The sequence below is a fragment of the Cajanus cajan genome, chromosome 2 (assembly GCF_000230855.2).
Source record: "Cajanus cajan strain Asha chromosome 2, NIPB_CcT2T_4, whole genome shotgun sequence".
Taxonomy (NCBI): Eukaryota; Viridiplantae; Streptophyta; class Magnoliopsida; order Fabales; family Fabaceae; genus Cajanus; species Cajanus cajan.
The window spans coordinates 52,009,913-52,029,172 of record NC_138518.1 but is presented as its reverse complement, the minus strand read 5'-3'; positions in this window follow the sequence as shown (position 1 = coordinate 52,029,172).

Below are 19,260 nucleotides of genomic sequence, written 5' to 3'. Positions count from 1 at the left end.
ACTGTTCATATACCGTAGTTGCTTTGTACACGTGTGCCTCGACCTTGCCCACACACGGGATCAACTAACTCCTAAAGGAGAACAACACATCATCCACTCCAAGGGACAACTTCCCAAGGAGGGTTTTTCAACAAATTGGGCTCTTAGAGTACCACAACACTCTCAATCCACACAATGAGATGAGCAACTTTGAAAATATCTCTCCTAGTCCTAGTGATCAACAACTCATCATCACAGTTTTCAATGCATCATCTTAATCAACTTTCAACTTAAACAACGTAGTTAACTCATAACTTTAACAACACAATTTATCAACATAACAACTCCTCAACAATGTTTAACATGTTTTAGCAACAAAGCAACTCATCCAAATCATACATACAACATCTCTACACAAATACACAACTTTCAACTCGCAACTATACCTTCTCATCATACTACAACATTCAACATTTCTCAATCATAGAACCAAACACATTCACGCCCAGCGCAAGTAAACTTGCACCTGACTTGAACCTAACCCAAGAGCTCTAAACCTCTGTCACGCCTGGCGTAGTATTATCACGCCTGGCGTATTTGCAGGCATAAACTCCCAAAAGTCTCCATGCCCGACACATCCAACCTATGCCCGACATCATCCCAAGCAGAGACCCCCAAGGAGTCTCCACGCCCGGCGCCATATCAGTAACCAAAACCCCAAGGCCAACATCTGATATCGCGCCCAACGTGATTCTTTCACACCCAGCGCGACTTCGTCCAGAGACTCCCAGTCTCAATCACGCCCGACGCAACTACCCTTGCGCCCGACATGAGTTGGAACTGGGTGCTTCTGATGAATGCACACCCGGCACCAAGAACATGTGCCCGGCGCAACTTCAAATAGCCAATCCCAAAACTTCAAAATTTTCTTCAAAAACCTAAAAATTATAAGATTTTCACCACATGCAATCCAAGCAATGCAACCCATAAACTCCATACAACTCAAAAACAACCTCAAAATCCACATGCAACCACACCATGCATCAAAATAACCAAATTCCCAATTTTCCTGAAACCCCAAAAATGAGAAGTTCTTCAATTCAACCAATGATTCTCAACATTCTTACTCCAAATGAGTTCCTAAACTCACATACAACCAATAAGTCTACAATCTAGCTTCCCTCATCTGAAGATTGGCTCAGAATGGCCAAGGATAGGAAGAAGAAGATTTACTCCCGGCGCTCAACCCACAGACTTCAATCCTCCAAAACAAGCTTCTTCGCCTGAATTTCAAGAAAAGATAGAAGGAATTAGTGATCTAGGAGAGAAGAAGAATCAAATAGAGAAGTTTGGGAGAGAAAGGAACTCACGGACCAGAGTAGGCATGACAATCTAACCCGCCCCTGTGGGTACCCGCTCGAACCCGCCCCGATTTGGATGGGGAAAACCCGTGTTTATCGGGTTCGGGTTTTCCCCGATTGATAAAATCGGGGCGGGGGCGGGGGCGGGGGCGGGGATGTTAATAACCACCCCGCCCCCGCCCCCGCCTCTGCCCCCACCCCTTTTAATAATATAATTAAAAAATTTATTTTTTATATATATAAACCAAAATTATAAATATTTATATATAAAAAATTATATTATTTTACTTTTATTTTATTCTTTTTTAGAATTGTTCATATTTATTTAAAAGAAAATAAGAAGAAAAAAAAATAGGAGCGGGGACGGGGGCGGGGCGGGGAAACCTGAACCCCGCCGGGGGCGGGGATGGGGACCCAGATTTTATCCCTGGCGGGTATCGGGGGCGGGGGCGGAGGCGGTTTAAATTTGCAGGGGCAGGGGCGGGGAACGTAAAACCCGCCCCTGCCCCGCCCTGTTGCCATGCCTAGGCCAGAGTCATTCTCTTTAAAACCTCTCTCTAGGTTTCTTTGAGAATGAGCTTATGAGGCTCTATTCTCAGAGAAAAACTTAAATACTCTTCTCTCTAGCATTCACTAACCTTGAACCACAGCTGAATTTAATACCCTACTCAAAGAATTCAAGTATAATACTACTTGCATTAACGATTAATTTTGTAATAAACTCAAAGTAAATTTTGTAACATTTAACCCATTTTGTCAAATATAAAAAAGTTAATATTTTTATTTTTCATTTGAACATTTAGATAAGATTAGATGGTTTACATGAATAATTCCCGTTTTTCATAATAAGAAAGGATATATATATTGTTCTTACCGGAGATCTGCTGTAGAGATGATCCGCCGAGTAAGATCAGTGAGCCTCCTTCACTGGTATGTTGGTGCTCCAAGATGGGGGTGGTACCTGCCAAAGAGACTTCGATGCCAAAGTTAGGGTTTGTAGGAGTATGAGTCTCGTATAAGTAATGCACGTACCTTGGTGTGAATTAGGATTGCGTTGGGCCTTGGGCCTGAGATTAGTTACAATCTGATTAAGTGACGAGCTGACATCACACAGCACCTATCCGAGGTTGTCTTGCGCTGTGATGCTGAGCTGTGAGCTCGGCTTCACAGTACGGATAGTACACTAGCCCCCCGAGCTCCGAAGACCGTGGGTCGAGGAGTTTAGGACCGAGCTCGTCAAGGAGTAGTGACCTTTCGTGTATATCTGCTTGTCAAGATGCCACGCGTTGTAACTGTCGTTCCATATTTCGAAACGCGAGGTCGGCGCGTTAGTGGGCATGACAGTTATGTAATGATGGTTTCCTCTATCATGATGGGTCTCTTTTAATGCGTGGTCAAGCGTGTCCCTTGGGTGACACGTGTTGTGACCGTTTTGAATTCTAGGGTGCTCTTTTTCTCTCACTCGCGCCTCTTCCCCTTCGACTTTACTCTTTTCGTTTTCTTTCTTCTTTGGCTTCTTGCGCAAGCTGCTTTCTGCACTTTCGCTTCTGTTCAGTCTCCGTCGCCGTTTTCGGCAACTGGGTTTCGCCTCTTCCTATTCGCTCTTTCTTTTGTGAAAGGGGTACCAGGTACTTCGATTTTCCTATTTTCTCTTTCTTCTCCAATCTTTCCTTCTTCGAGTCTTTCTGTTTTCTTGATGGTTAGAGAGAGTGGTGCCGGGTCTTCCGCGCCTGCCAAGGGCAAAGGTAAGGCGCGCGACAAGGCAGTGGTCACCGGGAAAGCCGCCGCCGAAAATAAGAATTCGTCTTAGGACCTCGATCCAGGCATCCCTGGCTACGACTGGGTTAGGCGCGATGTGGGGGAGGCCCAAAGTGTGTTTAGGTCTTTCCTTGAGGTCAATGCGGTTTGGAAATCGCACAAAATTTGTGACCCTTCTATCTCCCAAATGATCCGGCTTGAACCTTGTCAGGCTGGTGAGGGTGTGTACATGGGGAGGTCTACTGACCCTCCCCATTTCTATGTCTACCAGTGTTTCTTTAGGGATTTAGGTGTCTGTCTTCCTTTCACTCAATTTGAGTGTGATTTTTTGAATTTTATCAACTCGGCTCCTTGCCAGTTGCACCCAAATAGTTGGGGTTTTTTGCGGGCTTTCCAAGTCCTGTGCTCAGTCCTAGGGATAGAGGTGTCTCTTCCCGTTTTTCTTCATTTTTACCAGCTGAAAATAGGGGTTCCTCCTTATGGTTTGCTGTCTCTGAGTGGGAGTAAGGATGGGGGTTTATTCACTCTTTACTCCCAGTCATATAAAAATTTTAAACAAGATTTTTTCCGGTTTGCACTTGTGGATGTCGACCCGTTGGAGGATGGGGGTTTCTACTTCGGCGGGTTGCCGAAGTTCCCCTTCTATTGGTGCCCCAAACCGGCTAGGTTTCACGAGGTGGGCCAATTGCAATTGACGGCTTCGGAGGCGGCCGCCATTGAGAACCTTGCAGCGCTTCCTCGCCCGCTGGATTGCAAGCTCGTCTTGTCGCTTGCGAACTCGGCGTACAAGGATAGGGGCTTAGAGAGTGAGTATTCCATTTTCCTTAGGTTGTTAGGGTTTGTAAAACCTTCTTTTGCTGATGTGTTTTATCTTCCGTGTTTGCAGGCATAATGGGCAGGAACAAGTGGCGTGAGCTGAAGCACCGCTACAATGTTGCTGAGGTTGAGGTCCCCGAGCCTCGGGAGGAGGAGGTTGCCCCTCTGAAAAAAAACAGAAAAAGAAAGAGGGCCGAGAAGGAGGTCGGGGGGACCTCTGCCCCTCCATATGCCAAGGAGGTGACCTCCAAGGTTGCTGACACTGACGCGGTGGAACTCACCGGGAGTCCACCGCCTGAAGGGGCTCCCCAAATGGCCGCCACGCAGACTGTTGAGCAAGTTGCTCCCTCTACCGAGGTGAGTGTCTTGGTTTTATTTTTAACTTTTCTTCTATGTTAGTTTTCTTGGTTTGTTGAGGTACTATTACTCTTTGCAGGTAGGGAACGCTGCCGAGGTGGGGGCCCAGGTTGCTGAGCAAGCCGCCCAGGCCGCCATGGTGAGTACCTTGCTATTTATTTTTCCTTCTATTTGCTATGTGGTTTTTTTTTGTCTTTTGACATAGAGCCATTTTTTGCAGGCAGGGGACGTTGCCGAGACCCCGGTGGCTCCAAGTTCGGAGGTGCCAGGGGTGGGCGTCCCGTTGCTAAGCAGGGGATGCCTGTTGCCGCTTCTGTTGCTTTTGAGGATTGTGGTAAGGGGCCGAGTTCTGAGGTCCCAGCGACGTGATGAGTCAATATTTTCCCTTATTTTCTTACCTTTCTGTACTTATTCTAATCTCTAATTTGTGCTTAATTGTTTATATTCTGCACTGTTTTCTATTTGGGCTTTAATTGGACCGGTAATTCATATTTTAACTAATTTGAATTTTCTGAATCTAATTATTCCAAATTTTATTTTCAGGGCAGTTTAATAATTATTTGAGCTTGGAATTAATTTTTGGACTCCAAGAGGAGCTGCCACGTCATCTGCCACATCATCTACCATGTCACCACTGCACCATTTTCCACCTCAGCATTTATTTTCAGTTTTAACTCTATTTTAATGTAACTTGGGTCAGATTTGTATTGTTGGGGGCCCAATTTCATTTTAGGTCAACTGCACCTAGGGTAGGGCTGTCTTGGCAGCCAATAAGGAAGAGAGTGTGATGTGACTACGTAGCCAGCTGCCTCCCTTGGGGTTTTTCACGTTTTTCTTTCATGTAGCTACAGTTTTTTTTACGTTTTGGTTCCCTGTTGCTTTCTTTTACGTTTTGTTCTCTTTGAGCTGCCATTTTCGTTCTTCTATTCTTTTCTCTGGTTGTGGAACTTGAATATTTACATTTGAAGAATACATTGCATTTTTGTTTCTGTTGTTTCTTCCTTGCATTTCCGTTTTCTTTCTCTTCTCTGCCTTGCATTTTCATTTTCTTTCTCTGCCGACATTTTCGTTTGTATTTTCGTTTGTATTTTCGTTCTATTTTCGTTTGTATTTTCGTTTGTATTTTCGTTTGTATTTTCGTTTGTATTTTCGTTTGTATTTTCGTTTGTGTTTCCGTTTTAATGGAAGGCTAAAAACCCTTGGGGTTGGTTCCTTGAGCAGATTGCAATATTTATTTGAGGTTTTATTTGTATTTTAATCTGTGTTCTGCTTGGTTCTTCTTCATTGAACCTCTGAAACGTTTTTGACACCTGTTCATGCTTAATGAATCAGGTTGCTCACAAGTTGCTTAATCTTGTGGGGAGGTTTAATGTTGTATACGTTTGCTTAATTCGTGTAGGGAAATCTTGAGTTAATCTTCGCTTAATTGGTTAACTCGGATGGAACAAGGATTAAGTTATGAACAAAGAAATCTTTTGAGGACTAGGGATAAAAGAGTTGCAATTTTGTATGAATTTTGTGTATCAGTTTGGTGCTTGCGTTTTTGTGTCTTATTACATGTTATGTTGTGTATTTGTGCTTGTTATTAGTCTCCCCAGGTGTAGCAAGTGAGCCAGCTGAAGAATTCATGTTGTTAAGTCTGATGAACAGTAAACCAATGGAACAGTAACTCGAATTTGGTTTTTGGTGCATTTGCTGTCTGATATCTATTGCATTCCATAGCTCATTGACCAATTATTTTGATTCCATTTGGTGTGCTAAATCATTGTTGTGTTGTGTTGAGTTTCAATTCTTGCATAAGTGTTATTTAATTTAGAATCCAAAAATTCAGCTAAGTGCAAAATCTGGTGCATTTTGGTTAAAAATCTGGTGCATTTTGGCTCAAAATCTGGTGCATTTTGCTATGTTTTGGTGCGTTTTCTGGTCCATTTTTGGTGCGTGTTCTGTTTCGGTTTGGCCATGCTCTATTTTGGCTGCCTACTACTCCTCTGTTCGGGTTCTAAAATGGTGGGAAATTGGTGCGGAAGTGGTCCAATTTTGGTGCAAAAATCTGGTGCAAAATGTGGCGCATGAATAGTGCTGAATAGTAGTTGAATTTTCCAATTAATTGTGATTTTTGGTTTTGATAGCTAGACTTGTTATTTTTTTCTCAAATTTTTTGTGGTAACTTCTTTTAACCTATATTTTGTGTAAAAAAATAGCTAGGGCACCCAGTTTGGTCAAGATTTGAAGATACCAAAATTTTTGAAAATTGTTTTCAGCAAAACTTCAATGGGCCATAACTTTGGCTCTGGTTATCGAAATTAGGCAAACTTATTTAAAGTTTACCATTTCTTTTTTATTTTTGAAGTTTTATTTCACTATTTTTCCAAACTTTTCTAATTCTTTTAAAATAGTTAGATTTTGAATTTTGTTCTCAACTTTTTTGTGGTAGTGTCTTATGGTTTTAGGATGATGTTGGTGCATTAGTTTTAAGGGTTTCCAAATTGGCATGAAAATTCTAATGAATTTTGTGGTAGTTTTTACTGTTCACGGTTCCTATTCATGCATGTGTTTCATGTAGTGCATGACTAGGAGCAACCCTGATTTTTTGCATCCATTTGATCTTGAGATTGATAGGATATTCCATAGATTAATTAGAGAGCATATCATTCCATCTTTAGATAGTGTTAGTCATAGCCATAGTGTTAGTCTTAGTGATAGTCTTAGTGTAAGTGTTGCATCTGAACTTGATTCAAGTCAACCCGAAAACATGGGTGAACAACCTTATAACGGACCCCGTGAGAGGACTCTTAGGGAGATGGCTGCACCTGATTTCACTTATGAGAGTTTGTGCATTCAATATCCTGAAGAAGATGTTCCTTTTGTGCTTAAAACTAGACTAATCCATTTGTTGCCCAAGTTTCATGGTCATGCAGGTGAGGATCCACACAAACATTTGAAGGAGTTCCATATTTTTTGTTCTACCATGAAGCCTCCTGATGTTCAACAGGATCACATTTACCTGAAGGCATTTCCACATTCATTGGAGGGAGTTGCTAAAGACTGGCTGTATTATTTGGCTCCCAGGTCCATCACTAGCTGGGATGTTCTGAAAAGAATGTTTCTGGAAAAAATTTTCCTTGCCTCAAGGACCACTGCAATCAGAAAGGATATATTAGGGATCAGGCAACTTGGCAGAGAGAGCTTGTATGAGTACTGGGAGAGATTTAAAAAATTATGTGCAAGCTGTCCCCACCACCAGATTTCTGAACTGCTCCTATTGCAGTACTTTTATGAGGGCCTGAATAGCATGGAGAGGAGTATGATTGATGCTGCCAGTGGAGGAGCTCTTGGTGACATGACTCCGGCTAAGGCTAGACACTTAATTGAAAAAATGGCCTCCAATTCTCAGCAGTTCAGCACCAGGAATGATGCTATTGTGCTCAGGGGAATTAATGATGTAGCTGCTGATTCTTCTTCATCTGCATATAGGAAGCTTGAGGGGAAGCTTGATACTTTGGTCAGTTTAGTCACTCAACTTGCCATGAACCAGAAATCTTCATCTGCATCTGTGGCAAGGGTTTGTGGCATTTGCACGTCAATTGACCATCATACAGATTCGTGTCCATCATTGCAGTAGCCTTCTGATGTTCATGCTCCTCAAGCATATGCTGCAAATATTTACAACAGACCTCCTGTCCAGCAGCAACAACAGCAGAGTTATGACCTCTCCAGTAATAGGTATAATCCAGGTTGAAGAAATCATCCTAACCTCAAATGGTCTAACCAACAGCAGCAACAACAGCCATCCCCTCCCTTCCAAAACAATGCTGGTCCTAGCAGATATGTACCTCCTCCTATCCAACAACAACAACAGAGACAACATGAAGCTCCTGCACCACTAGCTCCTCAACCTTCAACTTATGAACCTTCATTGGAGGAGTTAGTGAGGCAGATGACTCTTTAGAATATGCAATTCCAGCAAGAGACTAGAGCTTCCATTCAAAGCTTGACCAATCAGATGGGGGCAGATGGCCACTCAACTTAATCAGGCATAGTCTCAAAATTCAGATAAGTTGCCTTCACAGACTGTGCAGAATCCAAAAAATGTGAGTGCCATCACATTGAGGTCAGGCAAACAGATTGACATACCCACTGCAGTACCTCTATCTGCACCTGTGTCAGTGCCATTACCAGTTCCACCATCTGCACCTGAGCAAAATGATGAGCCAGTTGGTGCCCAAAATTTTCATGCAGGTGGACCTTCTTCCAGCACCAATTCTGATTTACAGCAGCCTCCTATCCCTCTTCCATTTCCTCCTAAATTAATTCCAAGCAAAAAGATGGAAGAAGTGGATAAGGAGATATTGGAGACCTTCAGGAAGGTGGAGGTGAACATACCTCTACTAGACGCCATCAAGCAAATTCCCAGATATGCAAAATTCTTGAAGGAGCTGTGCACTCATAAGAGGAAAATGAAGGGCAATGAGTGAATTAGCATGGGCAGAAATGTGTCTACTTTGATAGGTAAATCTGTTCCTCACATTGATGAAAAATGTAAGGACCCAGGTACTTTCTGCATACCTTGTATTATTTGGAATAACAAATTTGAAAATGCCATGCTTGATTTGGGTGCTTCTATAAATGTCATGCCTCTGTCCATTTTTAAATCTCTGTCTCTTGGTCCTATGCAGCCTACGGGTGTGGTGATTGATAAATCATAATTTGATATGTATCTTTTCCTTCAATTTAGCTATTTTACATTCCATCTATGGTTAATTATAGGATTTAGATAGATATGTGTGTTGTTGGGCCAAATTGGAAAGTTGGGAATTATTATTCTAAATTCTCGCTGTTTTTGGGCTGATGAACATGTCTCGGTTTTCAGGGAATAACTTGGGCTGTAGTGATCCAAATGGTGCAAACTCGGTGGCCCTGGAAAGCTAAGACAAAGACCTAAATATTTGCAGAATGCGCCGTCGGCCAATTCGATCATCTAGAAGGTCTAATTCGGTGGTCAAAAATCGGTGCGGAAATGGCATCCAACTCATCCCACCAACAAAACCAACTCATCCCATTTCGTTTTGTCTTAGCTTTTTCCCATTATTTTATATTTCTTTTGTGTTAGATGAAGGCTATAAATAGGCCTTCACTTCTCCATTGTAAGACATCCCAAAAACACCTTCAAATAAGTTACTCTTGGGTGTTCTTCTACCTCCCTTCTCTTTGTTTTCTTTAAGTTTATTTTCTTTCTTGTAGTTGCAGTTTATGTTTTACTATCCTTTCCTTTTGTATGCATTTTAGTTCTGTTCTTTGCCTCCTCCATGGAAGGCTAGATTGTAGTACTCTTTAACTTGATTTAATGCATTTTCATTTTCCTTGCATTTTCATTTCATTTCTATTTTAATGGAAGGCTAAAACCTTTGAGTTGGTTTCTTGTTATGGATTGTAATCTCTGTTTGAGGTTGTGTATGTTTGTATGTCTCTGTTCTACTTTGTTCTTCTTCATTTAACCTCTATATCAGTATGTCCATGCTTAATGGGCTATGCTTAATGACACAGTTGCTTAATCTGTGAAGAGGTTGATGTTGTATACGTTTGCTTAATTCGTGTAGGGAAATCTTGAGTTAATCTTCGCTTAGTTGGTTAACTCGGATGGAACAAGGATTAAGTGGTTAATAGAGCAATCTTATTGTGAACCAAGGATAAGAGAGTTACAATCCAAACAAGAAGCCAATCTATTTTACTTGTTGTGTTATCTACATTTTATTGTGTTATGAACTTAATTCTGAACAACCAAATTCCCCCCCCCCATTTGGTGTGTTTAAGCCTTTGGCAGATAAAAATGGTCCTTGAGAGACGACCTAGGACAACTTCCTAGTACTACATTTAATTGTTTTTATTTGACCGGATACGACTTCGATCAAATTTGGCGCCGTTGCCGGGGACCATCGGTTTCTGTAAAAGGCTGTGTGTTTATGTGTATTTGTTTTTGTTGTGTTTTGTTGTGTGTTTTGTGTCTTGCGTTTTATGTTGATTAGCTTAGGGTTTAATTTACTAGCTAGTGCTATGAGTAGCTAAGTAGCTTTGGTTGGATTTCTTAATGTGGATAGCAACGTCTCTTTGAGGTTAATGGTATTGTAATATTGTTTTTGAGTTGAATTATGTTCCATAATCTCTAATTAAGTCCTTAATGAATGGTTCTTATATTTTCGCTTAGTTAATTGACGAACCATTAATAATTTCACAAGTCATATAATTGGGTTTTCGCTTAGTTAACAAGATTATGTGAATTGTGATGAGATTTATAATTAGAGAATTGAAGTGGGTTGTGTAAGTGCTTAACTGCAACTTACTTTGTTTAATTCTTAATTAATCTTCGCTTAGTTGGTTAATTAGGAGCTCGAATGTGATTTAACTCAGTAACTTGCATCTTTAGATTAATTGAGGATAAGAGGTCAAGCTATCTAGTTAAGGAATCCAACTATTTAGTTTATTGTTTGTTACCGTTTAGTTACCATTTATTCGTTTCTTTCAAAACCCCCCACTCTATTTTAATTTCAGTTGCTTGATATGAGTGTCAGTAGTGCTTCAGCCTCAATAAATACAAAGAAATTAGAGGGGAAGCTTGATGCCTTGGTTAATCTGGTTGCCCAGCTCGCAGTTCAGCAGAAATTCTCCCCAATTGCCAGAGTTTTTGGCAAATGTTCCTCAGATCTGTGTCCTTCATTGCAGCCACCGCAGCATCAGATGCCACCACCTATTCAGCAGTTTAGACAACATTCCGCTGAATTGCATGCACCAGTTGCTACTCTTCCTCCTTCTCAGTCATCACCATCATTAGTGGAGTTGCTTAGGCAGATAAATCTTCAAAACATGCAGTTCCAACAAGAGACTAGAGCTTCCATTCAAAGTTTGACAAATCAAATGGGTCAAATGGCAACTCAGCTCAATCAGGCACAGTCCCAAAATTTAGACAAGCTACCTTCACAAACTGTGCAAAATCCAAAGAATGTGAGTGCTATCGCCTTGAGGTCTGGAAAACAAATTGACATCCCAGCACCACCTACAGCTGTTGTACCTCCACCTGAGCCTACACTTGAGAAAGAGGGCCACACAGGTAGTAGCAAAAATCTTCATGCAGGTAGACCTTCTTCCATTACACACGGTGATGATCTATATCAGCCTCCTATCCCTCTTCCATTTCCACCAAAATCAATTCCAAGCAAAAAGATGGAAGAGGTGGACAAGGAAATATTAGAAACCTTCAGGAAGGTAGAGGTGAACATACCTCTACTAGATGCCATCAAGCAAATTCCCAGATATGCTAAGTTCCTGAAAGACTTGTGCACCCATAAGAGGAAGCTAAAGGGTACTGAGAGAGTGAACATTGGCAAAAATGTATCTGCACTTATAGGGAAATCTGTTCCTCAGATTCCTGAGAAATGCACAGATCCAGGTTCTTATTTTGTGCCACCACCTCCACTGAGGAAGGATCATTATCCACCACCCTTTGATGATTGGCTGTTGGAGATTTCTCACCCGCCGCTCCACTCCCATTCCCATCTTTCACTTGATGCTATTCCCAATGCCATTTCTGCAGTGTCTTGGCATCCTCCATAAATAAGGGAGTTTCTTTATCCTCTCCTTTTATTTCACTTGTCATAATTTACATTGCATAACATTGGGACAATGTGTGATTTAAGTATGGGGGGAACTGTTTTGGTTTGATGTTTTTAGGATTTATTTGTTATTTTGTGTTTATGTGTTTTGTACAGCTTTGCATGTTTCTCTGTGATTTCTGGGTTTTGATTATTTGTAGGCACTTACTTCATTCTTGGATAGGAGTTTCTTGATACTATATGGTTTGAAATCCCTATTTTTCTCTGCTTGGAAAGATGATTTTGAGGTTTGAGAGGTTGAATTGAATGTGATAGATATACCCTGTGTGAGGAATTGAGCCACTCTCTATTCTTTCTTGTGTGTTATGCCTCTTGATTGCTTGCACAGTTGCCTTGTCTTGACTCTATTTGATACCTCTTGATTCACATGCATGTTTGGATATGATTAAGGCATTTATGTTCCTATAAATCTCTGGCCAAATAAGCTTACCCTGAATTATCTCCTCTGATAACCCCTGCTGAGCCTACTTCCCCTTCTTTGTTTGAAGCTCATTACAAGCCTTAAGCGAAAAACCATGATTACCTTAACCTTAGGGAGTTTTGGAGCTTTGGAATTGTTTTGGGAATAAGTTCTTGAATAAGTGTGGGGGTGTATGTATGTTTCATTGGATGATGTATATTGGCCAGTTGATTCCTTATGCTGTACACTTTACTTCTTTATATGATATCTCATTTAAATTTTCAGGTGTACTGTTCAAATTTTCCTTGCAAAAAAAAAAAAAAAAAAAAAAAAAAAAGTTGTTTGAGGCAAGAGAAAGAGGATTGATCATTATAAAGGTCATTAGAGGTTTCTGGGTTTATTTCTTGTGCGTATTCTTGACTTATTCCCCATTGCTCCTCTAGTTCCTCTGGTTTGCAGTTACTTATCCCATATATTTTTCTCTACCCTGACCTTGGCCTCGTTACAACCTTAAAAAGACCTTTTGATCCTTATGTGCATGTTTATTGGGTGTTGATTTTAGAGGCTTGCCAAGTCTATCTGTTGCTTGTTTTTCATGAGTGCTTTGAGAGTATACAGTTGCCTAGACACTTGAGAGATACAGTGATACAGTGCATCTTGTGAGGTTCTGTTGCTTTTGAATCACCTCTTGAGCTGATTGATTGTCTTGCCATGTTTTGAAATGCTTGGATGATTTCCATAAGTATCTGGTTTCTCTGACTCTTTATATGTTGGATGTTGTCTACTTCTTTCCTTTTCCCAAGATTCATTGAGGATTATGTAAACCTGTTTGTTTTCTTGTGTGTATTGTTGTCTCTGTTTCTTCCTGTTTTGTCACTTTCTTTGATAAATTTGGAATTGTTCTTTGCTTTGCTTTCTTGATTTTGCCCAGGAGTGCAAAAAGCTAAGTGTGGGGGTATTTGATAAATCATAATTTGATATGTATCTTTTCCTTCAATTTAGCTATTTTACATTCCATCTATGGTTAATTATAGGATTTAGATAGATATGTGTGTTGTTGGGCCAAATTGGAAAGTTGGGAATTATTATTCTAAATTCTCGCTGTTTTTGGGCTGATGAACATGTCTCGGTTTTCAGGGAATAACTTGGGCTGTAGTGATCCAAATGGTGCAAACTCGGTGGCCCTGGAAAGCTAAGACAAAGACCTAAATATTTGCAGAATGCGCCGTCGGCCAATTCGATCATCTAGAAGGTCTAATTCGGTGGTCAAAAATCGGTGCGGAAATGGCATCCAACTCATCCCACCAACAAAACCAACTCATCCCATTTCGTTTTGTCTTAGCTTTTTCCCATTATTTTATATTTCTTTTGTGTTAGATGAAGGCTATAAATAGGCCTTCACTTCTCCATTGTAAGACATCCCAAAAACACCTTCAAATAAGTTACTCTTGGGTGTTCTTCTACCTCCCTTCTCTTTGTTTTCTTTAAGTTTATTTTCTTTCTTGTAGTTGCAGTTTATGTTTTACTATCCTTTCCTTTTGTATGCATTTTAGTTCTGTTCTTTGCCTCCTCCATGGAAGGCTAGATTGTAGTACTCTTTAACTTGATTTAATGCATTTTCATTTTCCTTGCATTTTCATTTCATTTCTATTTTAATGGAAGGCTAAAACCTTTGGGTTGGTTTCTTGTTATGGATTGTAATCTCTGTTTGAGGTTGTGTATGTTTGTATGTCTCTGTTCTACTTTGTTCTTCTTCATTTAACCTCTATATCAGTATGTCCATGCTTAATGGGCTATGCTTAATGACACAGTTGCTTAATCTGTGAAGAGGTTGATGTTGTATACGTTTGCTTAATTCGTGTAGGGAAATCTTGAGTTAATCTTCGCTTAGTTGGTTAACTCGGATGGAACAAGGATTAAGTGGTTAATAGAGCAATCTTATTGTGAACCAAGGATAAGAGAGTTACAATCCAAACAAGAAGCCAATCTATTTTACTTGTTGTGTTATCTACATTTTATTGTGTTATGAACTTAATTCTGAACAACCAAATTCCCCCCCCCATTTGGTGTGTTTAAGCCTTTGGCAGATAAAAATGGTCCTTGAGAGACGACCTAGGACAACTTCCTAGTACTACATTTAATTGTTTTTATTTGACCGGATACGACTTCGATCAGTGATACAGTTGGCCAATAGGAGTGTTGCCCACCCTACAAGTTTCATTGAGGATGTCTTAGTTCGGGTTGGTGAACTAATTTTTCTTGCTGATTTCTATGTGTTTGACATGGAGGAGGGATTCTCTCATGGTTCTGCCCCAATCATTTTAGGCAGACCATTTTTGAAAACAGCCCGAACTAAGATTGATGTGTATGCTGGTACATTGTCCATGGAGTTTGGTGATAGTGTTGTCCATTTTAATATTCTTGATGACATGAAACATCCATCTGAGGACCATTCTATTTTTTGTGCAGAGATACTTGATGATGTTGTTGATCAGTATGCTTCTGATTTTTATTCTGTGCATGATAAGAAACATTATTTTCTATCTGATCTATATACTTATCTTGCATGCACTAAATCCGAATTTGAATCTGATTATGTTTCTGAATCTGATTTTATATATGATGTTTTGGGTGCTGTACCTCTGGATGTTATTTCTTTAGAGTCAGAATGCACTAACCATGTTTCAGGAAGTACACAAGAATCTGACTTGCAGGTTGAGGTACATGCTGCGGAACCCCTTCTCCCTTCTTTGGTTCCTTCTGATGTTCAGCCAGCACCCACACCAGAGTTGAAGCCTCTTCCAGAGAACCTCAAGTATGCTTACTTAGAGGATGATGAAAAGTTGCCAGTGATCATTTCCACCTCCCTTGATGTTGTTCAAAAGGAGAAATTGTTGCAGGTTCTGAAAAAGCATAAGAAAGCCATCGGTTGGACCCTGGCGGACATTCTTGGTATCAGCCCATCCACTTGCATGCACAGGATATTATTGGAGGATGGGGCTAAAACAGTGAGACAACCTCAGAGGAGACTTAACCCGGTGATTTTGAATGTAGTGAAGAAGGAGGTGACCAAGCTTCTTCAAGCTGGGATCATCTATCCTATATCAGATAGTCAGTGGGTGAGTCCGGTCCAGGTGGTCCCCAAGAAGATAGGCCTCACTGTTGTGAAAAATGAGAGGGATGAGCTCATTCCCACTAGAGTGAAAAATAGTTGGAGGGTCTGCATCGACTACCAAAGGCTGAATCAAGCAACCAGGAAGGATCATTTCCCTCTGCCCTTCACTGATCAGATACTTGAGCATCTGGAAGGTAAATCTCATTACTGCTTTCTTGATGGGTTCTCTGGTTATTTTCAGATTCATATTGCTCCCGAGGATCAGGAAAAGACCACATTCACCTGCCCTTTTGGTACTTTTGCCTATAGGAGGATGCCTTTTGGTCTATGCAATGCCCCTGGTACCTTCCAGCGGTGCATGCTTAGTATCTTTTCTGACTATCTTGAAAATTGCATAGAGGTATTTATGGATGATTTTACTGTATATGGATCCTCTTTTGACACATGCTTGGATAGTTTGGATAGAGTGCTTAATAGATGCATTGAAACTAATCTTGTTCTGATATTTGAAAAATGTCATTTCATGGTTGAGCAGGGTATAGTTTTAGGGCACATAATTTCTAGTAAGGGCATAGAGGTAGATCCTGCGAAAGTCTCTGTTATTTCATAGTTGCCTTACCCCTCTTGCGTGCGAGAGGTTCGATCTTTTCTTGGTCATGCAGATTTCTACAGGCGCTTCGTCAAAGAATTCAGCAAGAAGGCCCTTCCGCTATCCAATCTACTACAAAAAGATGTTGATTTTGTTTTTGATGACAGGTGTAAACAGGCTTTTGACTACCTCAAGGAAGCACTCACCACCATTCCAATCATTCAGGCACCTGATTGGACAGTCCCATTTGAGCTCATGTGTGATGCGTCCAATTATGCATTGAGAGCTGTCCTGGCACAGAGAGTTGACAAGTTGCCTCGAGTGATATATTATGCTCCCAAGACTTTGGATGCTGCCCAAGCAAACTACACTACCACAGAGAAAGAGCTTCTTGCCATTGTTTTTGCTCTTGATAAATTTATATCTTATTTGCTTGGTTCTCATGTTATTGTCTATACTGACCATGTAGCTCTGAAGTACCTGCTGAAAAAGGCTGAGTCAAAGCCCATATTGATCAGGTGGATACTCTGGCTGCAGGAGTTTGATTTGGACATCCGGGACAAGAGTGGAGCTCAGAATTTTGTGGCAGACCATCTCAGCAGAATTGAAAGGGCTGAGGAGAGTGCTGACGTCTTGCCCATCCAGGATAATTTTCTTGATGAAAATTTGTTGATTATTTCTTCTGTTTCTGTTTCTACCACCCCTTGGTTTGTAAACGCTGTTAATTTTTTAGTTGCTTCTGTTTTTCCTCCCTTAGCATCACGAGCTCAAATGGATAAAATTAAGAGTGATGCTAAGCATTATATTTGGGATGACCCCTATTTGTGGAAGTTGTGCAGTGACCAGGTTATTAGGAGATGCATACCAGATCATGAGATCGATTCGGTCCTGCAATTTTGTCATCTAGGCATTCAGAGGACAGCTCGCAAGGTGCTTGACTGTGGTTTTTACTGGCCCACCATCTTCAAGGATGCGTGGAAGATTTGCAGCATTTGTGAGCAGTGTCAGAGAGCAGGAGGATCCCTTACATGGAGACAACAGATGCCTCAGCAGCCCATGCTATTCTGTGAGGTGTTTGATGTCTGGGGTATTGATTTCATGGGTCCCTTTCCTGTTTCTTTTGGGTTTTCCTACATTCTTTTAGCTGTTGATTATGTTTCAAAATGGGTGGAAGCCAAACCCACCAGAACTAATGATGCTCGGGTTGTTGTAGATTTTTTTAGATCTCACCTATTCTGCAGGTTTGGAGTACCCAGAGCTATTGTTAGTGATCAAGGCACCTATTTTTGTAACAGATCTATGCAGGCCTTGCTCAAGAAGTATGGGGTAGTGCACATAATTTCTACACCCTACCATCCCTAAACTAATGGGCAAGCTGAAATTTCAAACAGGGAGATCAAGAGAATCTTAGAGAAGATTGTCCAGCCCAACAGAAAAGATTGGAGTAACAGATTGGATGATGCTCTTTGGGTGCATAGGACTGCCTACAAAGCATCCATAGGGATGTCTCCTTATCGGGTTGTCTTTGGCAAGGCATGTCATTTACCTGTTGAGATTGAGCATCGGGCCTCCTGGGCTGTGAAGACCTACAACTTCTCCATTGATCAGGCTGGTGAGGAAAGGAGGCTGCAACTAAATGAGCTTGATGAGATCCGCTTGGAAGCTTACGAGAATTCAAAATTCTACAAGGAGAAAACCAAGAAGTTCCATGACAACTTGATAACTAGGAAGAACTTCGTGGTTGGCCAGCAAGTTCTCTTGTACAATTCTCGGCTCGGACTCATGGGTGGTAAGTTACGATCAAAGTGGATTGGACCTTTTGTTGTTACTAATGTTTATCCTTATGGTACAGTTGAAATCAAAAGTGAATCCACAGATAAGAGCTTTAAAATCAATGGGCACCGGCTGAAGCCATTCCTCAGCAATCCATCTTTGTTGGATGTTGTTGTAGAGGAGACGTCTCTACTTGACCTTACTTCTCTCCCGCTACCATGACTTAGGGAGTTTTCTTTCCCCCTCTCCTTCTTTACTTTTATTGCACATGTCCAATTCTGTTGATTGTTCTGATTGCTCTGATCTTCTGTTTGTGCCACATTGGGACAATGTGTGATTTAAGTGTGGGGGGGACTGTTTTGGTTATATGTTTGTAGGTTTAATTGTTATTTTTGGGTCTAGGTTTTATGTTTAGTTGTTATGTACAGTTTTACATGTTTCTCTTTGATTTATGGGTTTTGATAGTTTGTAGGCACTTACTTCATTCTTGGATAGGAGTTTCTTGATACTATATGGTTTGAAATCCCTGTTTTTCTCTGCTTGGAAAGATGATTTTGAGGTTTCAGAGGTTATTTTAATTGTGACAGATATACCCTGTGTGAGGATTTGAGCCACTCTCTGTTCTTTCTTATGTGTTATGCCTCTTGATTGCTTGCACAGTTGCCTTGTCTTGACTCTGTTTGATACTTCTTGATTCACATGCATGTTTGGATATGATTAAGGCATTTTTGTTCTTATAAGCCTCTGGCCAAATAAGCTTACCCTGAATTAACTCCTCTGATAACCCCTGCTGAGCCTATTTTCCCTTCTTTGTTTGAAGCTCATTACAAGCCTTAAGCGAAAAACCATGATTACCTTAACCTTAGGGAGTTTTGGAGCTCTGGAATTGTTTTGGGAATAAGTTCTTGAATAAGTGTGGGGGTGTGTGTATGTTTCATTGGATGATGTATATTGGCTAGTTGATTCCTTATGCTGTACATTTTACTTCTCTTCATATTATCTTATCTCATTTCAAATTTTCGTGTGTACTGTTCACTCTGTACTGTTCATTTAAAAAAAAAAAATCAAAAAAAAAACAAAAAAGAGAAGTTGTTTGAGGCAAGAGAAAGAGGATTGATTATCATAGAGGTCATTAGAGGTTTCTGGGTTTGTTTCTTGTGCGTATTCTTGACTTATTCCCCATTGCTCCTCTGGTTCCTCTGGTTTGTAGTTACTTATCCCATATATTATCCTCTATCTTGTCCTTGGCCTCATTACAACCATAAAAAGACCTTTTGATCCTTGTGTGCATGTTTATTGGGTGTTGATTTTAGAGGCTTGCCAAGTCTATCTGTTGCTTGTTTTTCATAAGTGCTTTGAGAGTATACAGTTGCCTAGACACTTGAGAGATACAGTGATACAGTGCATCTTGTGAGGTTTTGTTGCTTTTGATTCACCTCTTGAGCTGA